The sequence below is a fragment of the Rhinoraja longicauda genome, chromosome 14 (assembly GCF_053455715.1).
Source record: "Rhinoraja longicauda isolate Sanriku21f chromosome 14, sRhiLon1.1, whole genome shotgun sequence".
NCBI classification, from domain to species: Eukaryota; Metazoa; Chordata; class Chondrichthyes; order Rajiformes; family Arhynchobatidae; genus Rhinoraja; species Rhinoraja longicauda.
This window is the reverse complement of record NC_135966.1, coordinates 3231787-3252667: the sequence shown is the minus strand read 5'-3', so window position 1 is coordinate 3252667 and position 20881 is coordinate 3231787. Positions and strand designations below refer to the sequence as shown.

General features: G+C 47.2%; 1 protein-coding gene across 11 annotated transcripts in view; it reads right to left on the bottom strand.

The window, feature by feature from the left end:
- The window catches only part of LOC144600001 (teneurin-2-like), a 1473402-nt gene that overhangs the window by 497910 nt on the left and 954611 nt on the right, over positions 1-20881 (bottom strand). Inside the window, exon 1 of one of the 11 annotated variants that reach the window (XM_078411311.1) lies at positions 12033-12104. The exons of the other annotated variants lie outside the window; for them this stretch is intronic. The gene's annotated coding sequence lies outside the window, so the exon portion shown is untranslated. Of the gene's footprint in view, positions 1-12032; positions 12105-20881 lie in introns of those variants that run through there. 11 annotated transcript variants of the gene reach the window in all.

The following is a 20881-nucleotide window of genomic DNA, read 5'->3' as shown; positions in this document are numbered from 1 at the left end:
AGCACGGAAACAGGCCTTTCGGCCCACCGGGTCCGCGCCGACCAGCGATCCCTGCACACTAACACCATCCTACACCCACTAGGGACAATTTTTTACATTTGTACCAAGCCAATTAACCTACAAACCTGCACGTCTTGGGAGTGTAGGAAGAAACCGAAGATTTCGGAGAAAATCCCACGCAGGTCACAGGGAGAACGTACAAACTCCGTACAGACGGCGCCCGTAGTCGGGATGGAACCCGGGTCTCCGGCGGCAACTCTACCGCTGTGACCACCTGATTGCTGTAAGACTACGATACGATAGAACTTTATTTATCCCAGGAGGGAAATTAATCTGCCAAGTCACAAATACATGAAACATGAAATTAAAGTAATGAGTGTTAAAGATTGGGGATGGGGGGATGGGGGTAAATTGTCTGTAATCTTTAATCTGTATGAAAGAATGCAGGTCAGTCAAAACAGGTACTGCTTCAACAGCCTTGTGTTCAAAACAAATTGTACACATTTCCTCTCGGTGCAAATTTCCAGCCGTTTACACGAATGTGAGGCAGTTCACTGTCAGCAGAAGCAGCGTTATTATCTTTCCCGAAAACTATGCTCATTAATAGCTGACCTCAGCGAGATGTGCAATTTTGAGAATACTGACAACTACACAGCAATGCTAATCACTGTCTGTGATCAATATAGTATTCAATTATAAAGGATGACAACCAGCAGAGTGCTGGTAACTAGGTCAGTGAGGACCAGTGCATCTCTCAGCTTCTGTAAAACACCCAGCTTCTGCCACACACTCAATGCAGGAGACATTGATTTGATATAAATTATGCATTACATGCAGGTTTAGAAATGGACGTTGCCCAGCAGATGGGAAGTGAAGCAAAAGGATTTGATGGAAAAATAGAGGAATCTTATAGACTCAGAGTGTTGGAGTAACTCAGTGGGTCAGGCAGCATCTGTGGAGAACATGGATAGGTGACGTTTCACAGAGTGCTGGAGTAACTCAGCGGGTCAGGCAGCATCTGTGGAGAACATGGATAGGTGACGTTTCACAGAGTGCTGGAGTAACTCAGTGGGTCAGGCAGCATCTCGGGAGAGAAGGAATGGGTGACGTTTCGGGCCGAGACCCTTCTTCAGACTGAATGAAGACAGCCTACGTTTAGAACGTGGCAGGAACGTTGTTGCCTCCAATACATTTTAAGTAACTGAGACCTGAAAAAAGAAAACAGCTGCACTTATAGTAAATTTATTCTTTGATTCCAATGTATACTCTAATGGTGGTAAAGTGGAAATGTCCAATTCTTACTGTCTGACAGGTTTTGCTGCGGCTTTTAAAAAGTCACTCTGTGCAGCTCCGTTGGTAACTCCACGTAAATGCCTGTGGGTTGGAAGCAATTTATCCTCGTGGATCAGCTCAGCGATCAGTCTGCAACAGTGCAAAAGCTGATAAATGTTTTATTTTTTTTTACCCTGGTAATATCAGCTTGCAGTTAAAGGGAACACGAGACTGATAAAGCAACTTGTACGGCGCTCAGGCAGAATTGGAACAACAGAAAAAGACAAGGGGATATAATTTGCTGTCAATGTCAACAGGCAGCTAATGGGGCTCAGCTAATGGGTGGCGTGGTGGCGCAGCGGGTAGAGCTGCTGCCTCGCAGCGCCAGACACCCGGGTTCCATCCCGACTACGGGCGCCATCTGTATGGAGTTTGTACGTTCTCCCCGTGGCCTGCGTGGGTTTTCTCCGGGTGCTCCGACACTCCAAATACGTTGGTTAATTGGCCTTGGTATGAATGTAAAATTGTCCCTAGTGTGTGTGGGATAGTGTTAGTGTGCGGGGATCGCTGGTTGGCGAGGACTTGGTGGGCCGAAGGGCCTGTTTCCCCGCTGTATCGTTAAACTAAACAAAACTAAACTTTGAGAATTGCATGCAGGTCTGATGGTTAATTGAAGAAGGGTCTCGACCCGAAACGTCACCCATTCCTTCTCTCCCGAGATGCTGCCCGACCTGCTGAGTTACTCCAGCACTTTGTGAATAAATGCCTGATGGTTAATTGGCTTGGTGTAATTGTAAATTGCCCTTTAGTGTGTGTAGGATAGGGTTGGTGTGCGGGGATCGCTGGTCGGCATGGACTGGTTGGGCCAAAGGCTGTATTTCCAAACTAAACCTGACACTAATGGTATTCTGCAGAAATGATAACTCGAGCAAGGGGCAGCTTCCTGGTTAAAGTCAAACGGCTACAAAACCTGTCCAAGCGGCATTGTTGGACGGACGGACGGACGGGTGGGGAGAGGGATGGCTTCCTGGTCAACCAAGGAAGGTGACGGCTGGAGGCTCTGCAGCAGCTTGGGGCTCGCCTGGATCGGGCACCGCTCACAACGACTGGAGCACGGACTGGACTTGGAAAATGGATCCACAACATGGTGCCTCTATGCATGCGGCATCGGTGGACGATCTCCGGACAGTTTGCCAATCGGGGATGTGCTTGGGTTTATTTTAGCACACTAACACTATCCTACACCCACTAGGGACAATGTTTTTTTTCATTTACCAAGCCGATTAACCTACAAACCTGCACGTCTTTGGAGTGTGGGAGGAAACCGAAGATCTCGGTAAAAACCCACGCAGGTCACGGGGAGAACGAACAGACAGCGCCCGTAGTCGGGATGGAACCGGGTCTCCGGCGCTGCATTCGCTGTAAGGCGGCAACTCTACCGCCGCGCCACCGTGACTGCCCTAGGGCAATACTCTGCTGGACTGTTTGTCAGAAAATAATAGACAATAGGTGCAGGAGGAGGCCATTCGGCCCTTCGAGCCAGCACCGCCATTCAACGTGATCATGGCTGATCATTCTCAATCAGTACCCCGTTCCTGCCTTCTCCCCATACCCCCTGACTCCGCTATCCTTAAGAGTTCTATCTAGCTCTCTCTTGAATGCATTCAGAGAATTGGCCTCAACTGCCTTCTGAGGCAGAGAATTCCACAGATTCACAACTCTCTGACTGAAAAAGTTCTTCCTCATCTCAGTTCTAAATGGCCTACCCCTTATTCTTAAACTGTGGCCCCTTGTTCTGGACTCCCTCCAACATTGGGAACATGTTTCCTGCCTCTAACGTGTCCAACCCCTTGAAGCTGTTGGTGTGGCTTTGCTGTTTCTCTTGGCATTAACGGCTTCACGAGCTTCACACTGCACTGCGATGCCTAACCTGTCAGTCCTTGATCACAACACTCAGTGTCCAGATTTGGGAACCTCTGTGTATTTCTCAGGATGAACATTTCATACCTTGATGAGCACCACAGAAGGGAAACCATGAGCTGGAAATGATAGTGAATAAGGTAATCCTACTGCTTGATGCAGCCGAATGAAATCCATCACGTCATTGTATTTTTTCTTGTCATTTTGCTTTTCATTTTTAAATTATGTAAAACCTTCTGCAAACAGCTGCAAGAACAGACAAGGGAGTGCAGATGCTGGTTTACAAGAAAGGACACAAAGGGCTAAAGTACCTCAGCAGGTCAGTCCACGCCGACCAACATGTATCTACCAGCTACACCAGTCCCACCTGCCTGCATTTGGTCCATATCCCTCCAAAGCTGTCCTCTCCATGTACCTGTCTAACTGTTTCTTAAACGTTGGGATAGTCCCAGCCTCAACTACCTCCTCTGGCAGCTCGTTCCATACACCCACCACCCTCTGTGTGAAAAAGTCACCCCTCAGATTCCTATTAAATGTTTTCCCCTTCACCTTAAGCTAAACGGAACTAAACAGAAAATAGCTGATCACATTGAAGCTGTCATTGATTATGACTGTTTTATGATTTAATTACCACGAGGGTCGGCACTGTAGCACAGCGGTAGAGTTGCTGCCTCACAGCGCCAGAGATCCAGGTTTGGTCCTAACTACGGGCGCTGTCTGTACGGAGTTTGTACGTTCTCCCCGTGACCTGCGTGGATTTTCTCCGTGATCTTCGTTTTCCTCCCACACTCCAAAAGACGTACAGGTTTGTAGGTTGGTGTAAATGTGAAATTGTCCCTAGTGGGTGTAGGATAGTGTTAGCGTGCGGGGGTCGCTGGTCGGCGCGGACTCGGTGGGCCGAAGGGCCTGTTTTCGCGCTGCATCTCCAAACTAAGCTAAACTAAAGGAGATAGACACAAAATGCCGGAGTAACTCAGCGGGTCAGGCAGCATCTCTGAAGAAAAGGAATAGGTGACGTTTCGGGTCGAGACCCTTCTTCAGACAAAGGAGAGTCAGGAAAACATTAGCGAGATCGCGTCCCCCCTGTTTGGCCATTATGCACTTTGCGGAGATTTAGCATTATCAACGTCGCTCTCATCAACCGTAGGGCAGCACTTGGGGAGAATGCCAGGCAGCTGTAATTTTCAGCTGAAACCACCCTTTATCTCTCCAAGTGGTTCCTGAAGAGGAAGATCAAATATCCCCAGATGCCTCACTAAAACTGGAGGGGAGTTCAATCATAATTAAAAAGAAATCTTTCACAGTTAAACATATCATGGCAACTGTTGACATGGAAACAGGTGCTGATGCAAAGAAATAGCCGTCCCTCATCAGAGACAGCCATAGCTCCTGTAAACTAATGCAACTGTTTTATTCCATCTCAGCACCAAGGTTTGTTAGCTGCAAAGCCAATGAAATAAAAAACTAAATTACGTGTGACTGTAACCCTCTGATTTTACACACACACACACGCACACACACGCACACACACACACACACACACACACACACACACACACACACACACACACACACACACACACACAGCAATTTCTAAACTGCAAGGTGTTGAAAGGTTTAAAAGAAAATCGAAGGTATCACAAAATGCTGGAGTAACTCAGGAGAGAGGGAATGGGTGACGTTTCGGGTCGAGACCCTCCTTCCCTCATTTCGTCTCTCCAGAGATGCTGCCTGACCCGCTGAGTTACTCCAGCATTTTGTGATACCTTCGATCTGTACCGGCATCTGCAGTTATTTTCCTGCACAAAAGAAAATCTAAAATCAGTCCGTGTTAGGAACTGATCTACCCATTGGAACTCTGATCGTCAAAGTAATTCAAATAAGCAATCATTTTGTCAAATTGGGACTGGAAGCTGGTTTTCTTTCACTGTCCCCTTTACCCACGCCTCCATCAAGAAAATAAATCCAACTGCCTTTCAAACAGTGGGAGGCTAATTTAATTGAAGCATGAATGCATAATGGTGTAACAGAAGAAATGCCACAGGACAGAATACACTTTTACTGAAACATGCTAATTGCCATTTTATTCACATCTTTGAAATGCTGACCAAAGTTCCCCAGTAATGAATGCAGATAATAAATGGGGAACAGCAATAATCTAAAAACAAAAATACTGATGATGTGGGACATCTATCTATCTGTATATTACTAAAACTCTCTGTCCTTGTGTATGTGTGTTACATAGAATAGGTGCAGGAGGAGGCCATTCAGCCCTTCGAGCCTGCACCGCCATTCAATATGATCATGCCTGATCGTCCAACTCAGTATCCTGTACCTGCCTTCTCTCCATACCCCCTGATCCCTTTAGCCACCAGGGCCACATCTAACTCCCTCTTAAATATAGCCAATGAACTGGCCTCAACTACCTTCTGTGGCAGAGAATTCCACAGATTCACCACTCTCTGTGTGAAGAAAAACGTTCTCATCTCGGTCCTAAAAGACTTCCCCCTTATCCTTAAACTGTGACCCCTTGTTCTGGACTTCCCCAACATCGGGAACAATCTTCCCGCATCTAGCCTGTCCAACCCCTTAAGAATTTTGTAAGTTTCTATAAGATCCCCCCTCAATCTTCTAAATTCCAAGCTACATTTCTAAAGCTAGAGAGATTTTAAAGTTTAAACAATTTCCTCTCCAACCCATTTCTTGAAGGTCTTCAGTGTGTGACGTCACAATGGGACCCGTGCGCCTGAGAGATGAGAGTGTGGGAGGAGAGAATGGGGGTGGGGGTCGGGGAGAGTGGGTGTGGGGGGCAGGGGAGGGTGGGGGTGGGGAGAAGGGAAGAGTGGGGGTGGGGGAGAGTGGGGGTGGGGGAGAGTGGGGGTGGGGGGAGGACGGGTGGGGGGAAGGGGGACAGTGGGTGTGGGGGGCAGGGGAGGGTGGGGGTGGGGAGAAGGGAAGAGTGGGGTTGGGGGAGAGTGGGGGTGGGGAGAAGGGAAGATTGGAGGTGGGGGGGAGAGTAGGGTGTGGGCAGGGAGAGTGGGGGTAGGGTGAGGGGAGGGGGGAATAGGGGCGGGGAGGGGAAATGGGGGTAGAGGCAGGGCTGGGGGGAGTGGGGGTAGGGGAGGGGCAAGTGGGGGAGGGGCAAGTGGGGGTGGGGGCTGGGGAGGGGCAAGTGAGGATGGCTAAGGGGGATGGTGTGGGTCAATGGGGGAGGAGGGGGGGATAAAGGGGATTGAGTGGGGGGTTGAGGGTACAACAATACAGGAGAGGCTTTGAGTTCAGGGCTCACTCAGTCACACCCTCTCCCCTTCCCTGTCCCCCCTCTATGAGGAACGGGCCCAACGGTTCCACTTGGTCTAGTCTGAAATAAAACTAAACATTGCTGCAATGGTCTGGGTTTCTGAGTTCTGACCCCCAGGTTTCCCAACACTCGACCGGCGTTTCAGTTTGGTGTACGGTCACGTGTACCGAGGTACAGTGAAAAGCCTCTCTGGAGAACGTGGATGGGTGATGTTTCGGGTCGGGACCCTTCCTGAGTTCGAAGAAGGGTCTCGACCCATCCATGTTCTCCAGAGATGTGCAGGAAAGAACTGCAGATGCTGGTTTAAACCGAAGAACTGCCGGAGTAACTCAGTGGGACAGGCGGCATCTCTGGAGGGAAGGAATGGGTGACGTTTTGGGTCGAGACCCTTCGTCAGACTGAGAGTCAGGGGAAAGGGTTGTAGACAATGATGTAGAGAAATACGGAACAAATGAATGAAAGATATGCAAAAAAAGTATCAATGATAAAGGGAACAGGTCATTGTTTGCTGGTATTTATTCACAAAATGCTGGAGTAACTCAGCAGGTCAGGCAGCATCTCAGGAGAGAAGGAATGGGTGACGTTTCGGGTCGAGACCCTTCTTCAGACTGATGTCAGGGGGGCGGGACAAAGGAAGGATATAGGTGGAGACAGGAAGATAGAGGGAGATCTGGGAAGGAGGAGGGGAAGAGAGGGACAGAGGGACTATCTAAAGTTGGAGAAGTCAATGTTCATACCACTGGGCTGCAAGCTGCCCAGGCGAAATATGAGGTGCTGTTCCTCCAATTTCCGGTGGGCCTCACTATGGCACTGGAGGAGGCCCATGACAGAAAGGTTGCTGGAACTAGGTGAGAACAAACGCTGGTGTGATTTGATGTTGGTGTGAATCAAGATAAGAAGAGTATGACAGCCCTTTACAGCCGGGCAGCAGGTTCATGCCAACATAGATATTCATCAAATTTCTTTTGAAACATAGAAATATAGAAAATAAGTGCAGGAGTAGGCCATTCGGCCCTTCGAGCCAGCACCGCCATTCAATATGATCATGGCTGATCATTAGTCAATAGTCAATTTATTTGTCACATACACATGAATGTGCAGTGAAATGAAAGATTACCCGCAGTTCAACAATAAGACCAATAAAAATAAGCAATAAAAATACAATACAATCATAAACCAGCACCAAACAATCAGTACCCCGTTCCTGCTTTCTCCCCATATCCCTTGATTTCGTTAGCCCGAAGAGCTATATCCAACTCTCTCTTGAAAACATCCAATGAATCGGCCTCCACTGCCTTCTGTGGCAGAGAATTCCACAGATTCACAACGCTCTGGGTGAAATTTTTTTTTCCTCATCTCAGTCCCAAATGGCCTACCCCTCATTCTTCAACTGTGACCCCCCCTGGTTCTGGACTCCCCCAACATGGGGAACATTTTTCCTGCATCCCGCCTGTCCAATCCCTTAAGAATTTTATATGTTTATAATATTCTCATTATAATTTCCTGAATTCTCATGCACTTTCATAATATTTCACAGATAATGAATGCAAACTGTGCTCTGTTTATGCGTATACATTGGTTGACAGCAATCTCTTCCATGAATAGAATCAAGTTCATAAGGGATAGGAGTAGAATTAGGCCATTCGGCCCATCAAGTCTCCTCTACCATTCAATCGTGGCTGATCTATTCTCCTGCCTTCTCCACATAACCCCTGACACCCGTACTAATCAAGAATCTATCTATCTCTACCTTGAAAATATCTATTGACTTGGCCTCCACAGCCTTCTGTGGCAAAGAATTCCACAGATTCACTGCCCTCTGACTAAAGAAATTCCTCCTCATCTCCTCCTAAAAGAACGTCCTTTAATTCTGAGGCTGTGCCCTCTGGTCCTAGACTCTCCCACTAGTGGAAACATCCTCTCCGCATCCACTCTATCCACGCAATGTTTCATGAACTTGAACAAAACACAAAAGTGCTGGAAGAACTCAGCGTGTCGGGCAGCATCTGTGGAGGGAATGGACTGGTGATGTTTCAGATTGGGACCGTCGAGTTTAGTTTAACAGCACCTGAACAGACCTGAACAGAAGTACAGCATATTTCCTCCATAGATGCTGCCTTTAAAAGAGAGTCAGATCGAGCTCTAGGCGCTAGTGGAATCAGGGGATATGGGGAGAAGGCAGGCACGGGTTACTGATTGTGGATGATCAGCCATGATCACAATGATTGGCGGTGCTGTCTCGAAGGGCCAAATGGCCTCCTCCTGCACCTATGTTTCTATGTTTCTATGACCTGCTGAGTTCCTCCAGCACTTTGTGTTTTTCCCTCAAGATTCCAGCATCTGCAGTTCCTTGTGTTTCTGTTTAATGAAGTGGGAACATCTCACAGAGATTTAGTTTAGTTTAGTTTAGAGATACAGCGCGGAAACAGGCCCTTTCAGCCCACCGGGTCCGCGCCGCCCAGCGATCCCCGCACACTAACACTATCCTACACACACTAGGGACAATTTTTCATTTACCCAGCCAATTAACCTACAAACCTGCATGTCTTTGGAGTGTGGGAGGAAACCGGAGATCTCGGACAAAACCCACGCAGGTCACGGGGAGAACGTACAAACTCCGTACAGACGGCGCCCGTAGTCAGGATCGAACCCGAGTCTCCGGCGCTGCATTCGCTGTAAGGCTGCAACTCTACCGCTGCGCCCATTTTAGCAATAAATTAAAAGTGAATCTTGGATAATGTTAAGTGTACGGAAAAAAACAACCCAAGTAAAATATCATCCGTGAGCCCAAGTGGTCAACAGTAATTTCAAGCATGTTTAAGTTCAGGTTTATTATTGTCAAGTGTACCGAGGTACAATGAAAATCTTTGTCTTGCACACTCTCGATTTATTCACAAAATGCTGGAGTAACTCAGCAGGTCAGGCAGCATCTCGGGAGAGAAGGAATGGGTGACGTTTCGGGACGAAACGTCACCCATTCCTTCTCTCCCGAGATGCTGCCTGACCTGCTGAGTTACTCCAGCATTTTGTGAATAGAGCAATGGGGAAGTTAGAGCGCGCAGAATATAGTTCTCAGGAATGAAACTATTGTCCATAGTGGTGTGTAGGATAGACAATAGGCAATAGACAATAGGTGTAGGAGGAGGCCATTCGGCCCTTCGAGTCAGCACCGCCATTTCAATGTGATCTTAGTGTTAGTGTGCGGGGATCGCTGGTCGGCGCGGACTCGGTGGGCCGAAGGGACCTGTTTCCGCGCTGTATCTCTAAACTAAAAATTTTAAACTATAAGTGATTTCCAAAGTTGGAGGTAAGGTATCTATCAGAGCCTGTGGTGACCGGCCTTGCTGGAAGGTGATGGGGACAGCTGGCCGCGGAGCTGGCAGTAACATACACATCCAGCAGCACCTCACATCAAAATCTGCTCCACAGCCCCGACACACACACACAGATGTACAACGCTGGGGATGAGGGGGGAGAGAGGGAGAGAGACAGAGAGAGACAGAGAGAGACAGAGAGAGACAGAGAGAGACAGAGAGAGACAGAGAGAGACAGAGAGAGACAGAGAGAGACAGAGAGAGACAGAGAGAGACAGAGAGAGACAGAGAGACAGAGAGAGACAGAGACAGATACAGGGAGAGACTGAGAGAAATGAGAGAGGGAGAGGGAGAGGTGGTGGGAGAGGTGGTGGGAGAGGGGGAGGGAGAGGGAGAGGGAGAGGGAGAGGGAGAGGGAGAGGGAGAGGGAGAGGGAGAGGGAGAGGGAGAGAGAGAGAGAGAGAGAGAGAGAGAGAGAGAGAGAGAGAGAGAGAGAGAGAGAGAGAGAGAGAGAGAGAGAGAGAGAGAGAGAGAGAGAGAGAGAGAGAGAGAGAGAGAGAGAGAGAGAAATGAATGAGAGAAAGTGGGAGAGAGGTGAGGGAGAAAATGAGAGGAGAGAGGCAGTCTCCCTGGGTAGGAACGGAGAGAGCGGGAGAGAGCGGGAGAGAGCGGGAGAGAGAGGGGGAGAGAGAGGGAGAGAGAGGGAGAGAGAGGGAGAGAGAGGGAGAGGGAGGGAGAGGGAGGGAGAGGGAGGGAGAGGGAGGGAGAGGGAGGGAGAGGGAGGGAGAGGGAGGAGAGGGAGGGAGAGGGAGGGAGAGGAGGGAGAGGGAGGGAGAGAGGGAGAGAGGGAGAGAGGGAGAGAGGGAGAGAGGGGAGAGAGGGAGAGAGGGAGAGAGGGAGAGAGGGAGAGAGGGAGAGAGAATGTGTGTGAGAGAGAGGGAAAACACGAGAGAGAAGGCATCCTCCTTTACAATAACGAACCCTTGACATGTTGGAGTGACAGACGGTCAGCTATTACTTGCACAGGATTGTCTCATTTCACAGGCACCTTATCGACAATATGAATATTTTTTTTGTTCTCCATGTATTTTTTATGTTAAGAGTCACTTTGACAACTGGTCCAACCGCGGGCGACTGGAACAGGCTGAGGACTGGTGCCTGGCAGTGGGTAGAAGCCCAAAGCAACAGGGATTAGTTGTCGTGTGGGATCAGAGGGATCTCTCCGCCAGCAGAACAAAAACCGGGAACATATACTTTGTCAGCCTTGGTATTGATGAGACCATGAATGAAAATGATGAATTAAAAACAGCAGCAGCCATTACCATACTTAAAATACCGATAGCTTAGATGAGATAATAAGGATCTTGTCATAAGAGATAGGAGCAGAATTAGGCCATTCGGCCCATCGAGTCTACTCCGCCATTCGATCGTGGCTGATCTATCTCTCCCTCCTAGCCCCATTCTCCTGCCTTCTCCCCATAACCATTTATTTTAGTTTAGAGATAACAGGCACTTTGGCCCACCAAGTCGAATCACCCCGTCGGTACACTAGCACTATCCTGCACACACTAGGGACAATGTACAATTTTACCAAAGCCAATTAACTTCCACACCTGTACGTCTTTGAGATGTGGGAGGAAACCACAGGGAGAATGTACAAACTCTGCACATGATGGAAGCCGGGACTCTGGCACTGTGAGTCAGCAGCTCTACCTGCTGCGCCACCGTGCCGCCCTGTTACTTCGTTTTACTAACGTGAAATTTACAAAATTATTTCTCACAGTAACAAACAGCTCTCTCCACTCATGGATGAGCCTTGGGCGCCCAACACCCTGCCTGTCGCCGGTTTGTGGTTTGTCCCTCCTCGGACCACTGTCGGTCGGTACTCACCACTGCTGACTGGGAGCACCCCACAAGCCTTGCCGTTTCAGAGATGCTCTGACCCAGTCGTCTGGCCATAACAATTTGGCCCTTGTCAAAGTCGCTCAGGTCTTTACCCCTGCCCATTTCTCCTGCATCCAACACGTCAACGTCAAGAACTGACTGTTCACTTGCTGCCTAATATATCCCACCCCTTGGCAGGTGTCATTGTAACAAGATAATCAATGTTATTCACTTCACCTGTCAGTGGTCATGATGTTTTGGCTGATCGGTGTATATTCTGCACTCTGTATCTTCCCCTTTGCTCTAACTATTGTACTCAAGTTCATCCTCGGAAAACTCACTGAAACTTGCCGAATAATGAGAGGCCGAGATCGAGCGTTGTGTAGAGGATGTTTCCACTATTGGGAGAGTCTAGGTCGGATCAGAGGGCAGAGCCTCGGAATAACAGGACATACCTTTTAAATGGAGATAAGGAAGAATTTCAAATCAGCTTTTCACTGTACCTCCGGTACGCGTGACAACAATAAACCTAAACTAAGAAATTGAAAGAATATTCTCCAAAGGTGATGATATCCAAAGTTTGGTATCTATCATGTTCACTCATTAATTATCAGAAGCAAAGACTCTGCTGCGTTTAATCCTCAGCTTTTCTTTCAAATCTTTCCTTGAACTCAAACAACAAGTGAAGACGTTTGGACAGGGTGTCTCCGAGCTGAGACGCCTTTTTGATTTTGACTCAAAGTTTCAAACGCGGATGTCAACGAAATGATCGGAATGTCAATAGAGGTTCTTTAAAGCATCCTATTATTGAGCACGAAAATAGCACAGCTTCTAGCAGGTTGGGAACAATCGTATTCTGCAGATTATTAAATTATCACACTTGGTAATTATTCCTCTAACCTTAACTGACATTCTTAGCTGTTATCTTTCACTTCCTTGAAAGTTAATTGACACTGCATTAGTTGGTTTTCCTCAAAATCTGCTTCGCATAACCATTGCCCCTGTGGGAGAATACATTCCTTTAATCTCCTTCACCAGAGGGCTATCAATTTTGCCAGTGTGTCCTGTAGTACTGTGATCACAGTCCAAGTCAAATAACCCGCTTACATCCACATTATCCATGCTACTCACATACTCCAACACCAGTGTCGTGTTTGGACCTTCTTAATCATCTAAACTATAAATAAACGCACATTTCACATACTTCACATCAAAGCTCATTCAAATTGCAAATCATCATCTCTCTCTCACTCTCTCTGAACTTTCATCTAAAGTTTAGAGTGACGCATTGGTGCAGCGGGTAGTGCCACTGCCTCACAGCGACAGAGACCCGGGTTCAATCCCGACCTCGGGACCTGTCTGTGTGGAGTTCACACGTTATAGACAATAGACAATAGACAATAGGTGCAGGAGGAGGCCATTCGGCCCTTCGAGCCAGCACCGGCATTCAATGTGATCATGGCTGATCATTCTCAATCAGTACCCCGTTCCTGCCTTCTCCCCATACCCCCTGACTCCACTATCCTTAAGAGCTCTATCTAGCTCTCTCTTGAATGCATTTAGAGAATTGGCCTCCACTGCCTTCTGAGGCAGAGAATTCCACAGATTCACAACTCTCTGACTGAAAAAGTTCTTCCTCATCTCAGTTCTAAATGGCCTATCCCTTATTCTTAAACTCCCATTCTGAAATGTCGCCCATCCAAGTTCTCCAGAGATGCTGCCTGTCCCACTGAGTTACTCCAGCATTTTGTACATATCCATGTTCTCCAGAGATGCTGCCTGACCCGCTGAGTTACACCAGCACTCTGTGAAATGTCATCTATTCTGGACTCCCCCAACATTGGGAACATGTTTCCTGCCTCTAACGTGTCCAACCCCTTAATAATCTTATACGTTTCGATAAGATCTCCTCTCATCCTTCTAAATTCCAGTGTATACAAGCCTAGTCGCTCCAGTCTTTCAACATATGACAGTCCCGCCATTCCGGGAATTAACCTAGTAAACCTACGCTGCACGCCCTCAATAGCAAGAATATCCTTCCTCAAATTTGGAGACCAAAACTGCACCCAGTACTCCAGGTGCGGTCTCACTAGGGCCCTGTACAACTGCAGAAGGACCTCTTTGCTCCTATACTCAACTCCTCTTGTTATGAAGGCCAACATTCCATTGGCTTTCTTCACTGCCTGCTGTACCTGCATGCTTCCTTTCAGTGACTGATGCACTAGGACACCCAGATCTCGTACTCCCCTTGCGTGGGTTTCCTCCGAGTGTTTCGGTTCCCTCCCACATCCCAAAGACGTGCGGGTTTGCAGGTTAAATTGGCCCTCTGTAAATTGCTCCTTGTGTGTTGGGGGTGGATGAGATCGTGGGATAACGTGGAGCTAGTGTGAACGGGTGGTCAATGTGGACTCTGTTTCAAAGTTGTATCTTTCAATCAATCAGTCAAACAAACGTGAGGAAAGTAAAAGGTTGATAATGATATTGGAGCATCGAGAATTCCGTAAACATCTACGAGAAATATGTTAAAAAAACACCAACAATGTATACTCTGAGGCAATTTCAGGGTGACAATCCCATCTCAGAATTCAACAAAGACACCATCGCATCAGAACTCCTCCATCAGATCAGAGCAAAAGCAAGTGCAGATGCTGGTTTACAATAAAACAGACAAAGTACTGGAGTAATTCAGCAGGTCCAGGAGCATCTCTGGAGAACATGGATAGGTGAAGGCTCAGCTCAATATCCTTCTTCAAAAGAAGAGTCCTGACCCGTTGAGTTACTCCAGCACTCTGTGAAAACTCACTTATCCATGTTCTTCAATGATGCTGCCTGACCCGCTGAGTTACTCCAGCACTCTGTGAAACGTCACCTATCCGTGTTCTCCACAGATGCTGCCTGACCCGCTGAGTTACTCCAGCACTCTGTGAAACGTCACCTATCCGTGTTCTCCACAGATGCTGCCTGACCCGCTGAGTTACTCCAGCACTCTGTGAAACGTCACCTATCCGTGTTCTCCACAGATGCTGCCTGACCCGCTGAGTTACTCCAGCACTCTGTGAAACGTCACCTATCCATGTTCTCCAGAGATGCTGCCTGACCCGCTGAGTTACTCCAGCACTGTGCCCTCAATCAGATTATAGACTGGATCGTGATCACGGGAATCCTCTGTACACCAGTAAAGTACCTGAACCTTTTGATGTCAGCATCAGAATAACCACCGCAGGTCCATAATCTACACAGGATCATTTTTATTGTGTAGTGATCAACGGAAGATTGGGAAAATCAATGGGACAGGAGGAATCTTCAGTGTAACGATGTTTTTGCAGTGAACTGACATTCCTGTCAGAGCACACCAACATGCAGTCAACACAAAGAAAACATTTCCAAGGAATTTTTAAGATCGTCACTCCTCAAATTTCAAACAAAATCCAGTGATTATGGAGCAGAAATGCCATTGAGTTGGTTAATGTGGAAGAGCTCAATTCAGTCACATCTTAACATCAACTAGCTTTAAAAAAAAAACCATTCCTCTCGGCAGATTACAATCTTCAATATATAATATATAATCCATATCTTGTTAAAATAATAATCAAGGATCACTTCCGATCGGAATAACTTGGTTTCCTATTGCTAACCTATCATTGTATTTGTGTTAGAAACATAGAAACATAGAAAATAGGTGCAGGAGTAGGCCATTCGGCCCTTCGAGCCTGCACCGCCATTCAATATGATCATGGCTGATCATCCAACTCAGTATCCTGTATCCCGTGTGTCCAGGAAGGAACTGCAGATGCTGGTTTACACCGAGGGTAGACACAACATTTAATGAGTGGGTTGGCATCTGATGAGCGTTTGGCAGCACAGGGCCTGTACTCGCTGGAGTTTAGAAGGTTGAGGGGGGACCTCATTGAAACATACAGAATAATGAAAGGCCTGGATAGAGTGGATGTGGAGAGGATGTTTCCACTGGTGGGAGAGTCTAGGACCAGAGGGCACAGCCTCAGAATTAAAGGGCGCTCTTTTAGAAAGGAGATGAGGAGGAATTTCTTCAGTCAGAGGATGGTGAATCTGTGGAACTCATTGCCACAGAGGGCAGTGGAGGCCGTCAGTAGATATTTTTAAAGCAGAGGTAGACAAATTCTTGATTAGAACGGATGTCAAGGGTTGTGGGGAGAAGGCAGGAAAATGGGATTAGGAAACAGAGATCAGACATGATTGAATGGCGGAGTGGACTCGATGGGCCGAATGGCCTAATTCTACTCCTATAACTTGTGAACTTGTGAAAGTGCTGGAGTAACTCAGCGGGTCAGGCAGCCTCTCTGGAGAAAAGAAATAGGTCAGTCTGAAGAAGGGTCTCGACCCAAAACGTCACCCATTCCTTCTCCCCAGAGATGCTGCCCGTCCCGCTGAGTTACTCCAGCATTTTGTGTCTATACCCAAGCTGGGTGTTCAGGCTTCTTCCCGATGGCAGGGGTGAGATGAGTGTGTGGCTAGGGTGGTCACAGCAAATCCACCCGCAGCCTCTCCAGGGCATTAGTGCTCAGCAATAACCGAAGGCCCACACCACACAAACAACTCAATAAAAAAGAATAAGGATGTAATTTGGTGATATAATGGATAATTTCCACGTAATCACTGTTTCTCATCAATTAGTACATAAATAGAATATCCAAATACCTCATTATATTGTACACTTGAAATAATTCCCTTTTAGACATTACTTTGCATATAGATGTGCGTTGCAGCCCATAATATTCTCTTTCCTCATCGTTATTATACGCCAATCCTGCTCCTAATCTAGTTCAGTTCGGTTAGTTTAGTTTAGAGATACAGCGCGGAAACAGGCCCTTCGGCCCACCGGGTCCGCACCGCCCAGCGATCCCCGCACACTAACACTATCCTACACCCGCTACGGACAATCTTTACATTTACCAAGCCAATTAACCGCCAAATTAGTTTTTTTTTTTTTTTTTAAATTTTTGAAAAGCATATGTACAAATAGAAATAAAAGACACATTTGTTACAGAGTTCTTACATAGCTTCAATTTTTAATTTTTTAAAGAGAGAAAATAAAAAATAAAGAAGAAAGGAAAAAAAACAACAAAAAAAAACAACAACAAAATACTATAAACTATTGGGAAGAGAGAATAAGAGGATTAAAAAAAGATATAACTTTAAAAATTAAAGGGAGTAGATCCGGGAGACAATAACCACAGTTGTACATCCAACCCTTAACTCAAGTTTCAACTTTTAATTTTAAATTTTTATTTTAGTCCTGTGCCAAACCCATTTACTTTTCTAAAAATTCAATAAATGGAGACCATATTTTAAAAAATAACTCAGGTTTGTCAATTAAGGCAAATCTTATTTTTCCAAATGCAGGGTCTCTGTCATTTCCGTAGTCCACATTTTAATTGTGGGGGTTATTGGTTTTTTCCAAAATGTAAGTATTAACTTTTTCACAGTTATTAGACTGTAATCAAGAAAATGTACCTGACTTGTTGTAAAGGTACAGTGAAAAGCTTTTGTTGCGTGTTAACCAGTCAGCGGAAAGGCAACACACGATTTCAATCGAGCCGTTTACAGAGGACAGATACATGATAAGGGAATAACGTTTAGTGCAAGGAAAAGCCAGCAAAGTCCGACCAAGGATAGTCCAAGGGGTCACCAATGAGGTAGATAGTAGTTCAAGCCCACTCTCTGGTTGTGGTAGGATGGTTCAGTTGCCTGATAACAGCCGGGAAGAAATGGAAGTAATGTCAGGCTCAGCAAAAATCTGTGGTATGGTTTGTGTGTTAATGAGTGTGTAACTGTTAGTGTAGTTTCCACAGCAACTCCAAAGACGTACAGGTTTGTAGGTTAATTGACTGGGTAATATGTAAAAATTGTCCCTAGTGGGTGTAGGATAGTGTTAATGTGCAGGATCACTGGGCAGCGCGGACTCGGTGGCCGAATGGCCTGTTTCCGCGCTGTATCTCTAAATCTAAAATCTAAACCAAGTCTCATTCTGTAAGGTGTAGGTGTTATTTGTAACTATTTTACCGCTCAACTGAAAAGCTATAAGATCATTCGGCCATCGAGTTTACTCCGCCATTCGATCATGGCTGATCTATCTCTCCCTCCTAACCCATTCTCCTGCCTTCTCCCCGTAACCCCTAACACCCCGCACTGATCAAGAATCTGTCAATCTCCTCTTTGGCGATGTTGTGCAAAGTAAACACGGTGGCACAGCGGTAGAGTTGCTGCCTTACAGCACCAGAGACCCGGGTTCCATCCTAACCACAGGTGCTTGTCTCTAGAGAACAGGATGTTCTCCCCGTGACCCGCGTGGGTTTTCTCCGGGTGCTCCGGTTTCCTCCCACACTCCCAAAGGCCGTTCAGGTTTGTAGGTTAATTGGCTTCGGCGAAATTGTCCCTTGTGTGTGGGATAGAACGATTACTGGTCGGCGTGGACTCGATGGGCCGAAGGGCCCCGTTTCCACGCTGTATCTCTAAACTAAACATTGAACTTGTGAACTGGCTGGCAGACGGGAAGCAAAGAGTAGGAATAAACGGGTCCTTTTCGGAATGGCAGGCAGTGACTAGTGGGGTACCGCAAGGCTCAGTGCTGGGACCCCAGCTATTTACAATATATATTAATGATTTGGACGTCGGAATTGAATGCAACATCTCCAAGTTTGCGGATGACACGAAGCTGGGGGGCAGTGTTAGCTGTGAGGAAGATGCTAGGAGGCTGCAACGTGACTTGGATAGGTTAGGTGATTGGGCAAATGCATGGCAGATGCAGTATAATGTGGATAAATGTGAGGTTATCCACTTTGGTGGCAAGAACAGGAAAGCAGACTATTACCTGAATGGTGGCCGATTAGGAGAAGGGGAGATGCAACGAGACCTGGGCGTCGTGGTACACCAGTCATTGAAAGTAGGCATGCAGGTGCAGCAGGCAGTGAAGAAAGCGAATGGTATGTTGGCATTCATAGCGAGGGGATTTGAGTATAGGAACAGGGAGTTTCTGCTGCAGTTGTACAGGGCATTGGTGAGACCACACCTGGAGTATTGCGTACAGTTTTGGTCTCCTAATCTGAGGAAAGACATTCTTGCCATAGAGGGAGTACAGAGAAGGTTCACCAGATTGATTCCTGGGATGGCAGGACTTTCATATGAACAAAGACTGATAGATTCGGCTTGTACTCGCTGGAATTTAGAAGATTGAGGGGGGATCTTATAGAAACGTACAAAATTCTTAAGGGTTGGACAGGCTAGATGCAGGAAGATTGTTCCCGATGTTGGGGAAGTCCAGAACAAGGGGTCACAGTTTAAGGATAAGGGGGGTCTTTTAGGACCGAGATGAGAAAGTTTTTTTCACACAGTGGTGAATCTGTGGAATTCTCTGCCACAGAAGGTAGTTGAGGCCAGTTCATTGGCTATATTTAAGAGGGAGTTAGATGTGGCCCTTGTGTCTAAAGGGATCAGGGGGTATGGAGAGAAGGCAGGTACGGGATACTGAGTTGGATGATCAGCCATGATCACATTGAATGGCGGTGCAGGCTCGAAGGGCCGAATGGCCTACTCCTGCACCTAATTTTCTTTGTCTATGTTTCTATGAATGTGTGCTCGCTGGTCGGCACGGACTAGGTGGAGCTGAAGAGGCCTTTTCCACACTGTATCTCTAAACGAAAACTAAACTAGAATATTCAGCTAATCAGAGTCCAACAAACATCTGACATTTTATTGAAAAATCATTTTAATTCCCTCCGGTGATATTTTCTTTTGGTAACTGCGGTGTTACCCAGAGATAACAATGCTGTTGGAGATGTTTTGTTGTCTACCCAGGGGCATGAGTGAATATATCTAGATTAGATATGTAGCAATGAACAGATGGAAATCTCAGCTAAATCGCCGGCCCTCAGCTTCATAGACTCCTCTTTCAAAACCATAATCCAAAATGTAATATCTCCATTGAAACACGTATTCCAAATCCTCCATGAAATAAACACAACAGGAGTCCACCAGCATGGTTCACGGTGGCACAGCGCTTAGATGCGCCGGAGACCCGGGTTCGATCCCGACCACGGGCGCTGTCCGTACGGAGTTTGCACGTTCTCCCCGTGACCCGCGTGGGTTTTCCCCGGGTGCTCCGGTTCCTCCCACACTCTCCACGTTATTTATTACCAATAGTTTAATTTATACCAAGACCTTACAGGTTTGTAACATTCAGTCTGAAGAAGGGTCTCGACCCGAAACGTCACCCATTCCTTCTCTCCAGAGATGCTGCCTGACCTGCTGTTACTCCAGCACTCTGTGTCTACCTTCGATTTAAACCAGCATCTGCAGGTTTTTTCCTATACACACACACAGTAGCACGCACACGCACACGCACACGCACACGCACACACACGCACAAGCACACACGCACACACACACATAGACAACACATTCACAAAGTAGCACACACACACACACACACGCACACACGCACACACACACACACACACACGCACACACACACACACACACACACACACACACACACGCACACACGCACACACACGCACACACACACACACACACGCACACACACACACGCACACACACGCACACACACGCACACACACACACACACACGCACACACACACACGCACACACACGCACACACACGCACACACACGCACACACACACACACACACGCACACGCACGCACACACACACACACACACACACGCACACACACGCACACACACACACACACACACACACACACACACGCACACACACACGCACGCACACACACACACACACACATACGCACACACACGCACCACACATAGACAACACACACACACAAAGTAGCATGACACGCACACTAGTACATACACACATTTTGTGTCTGCCTTCGATTTAAACCAGCATCTGCAGTTTATTTTTCCTATACAGGTTTGTAATGAAACCTGCAATCAACCTGGGACAAATGAAACCATTGCCCCTCGTGTGTGCAGGATGGAGTTAATGTGTGTGGGGTGATCGATGGTCAGTGCGGACTGGGTGGGCCGAAGGGCCTGTGTCTCTAAAACGAAACTCAAACTGAAACTTGTGGCCGCTCCACTCTGACAGACGAGGGAACACTTAGCGCCAGGCCAGGTGTCCACAGCACCTGCAGTGGAATACTTGACCCTTCAGCGAGGCATGAG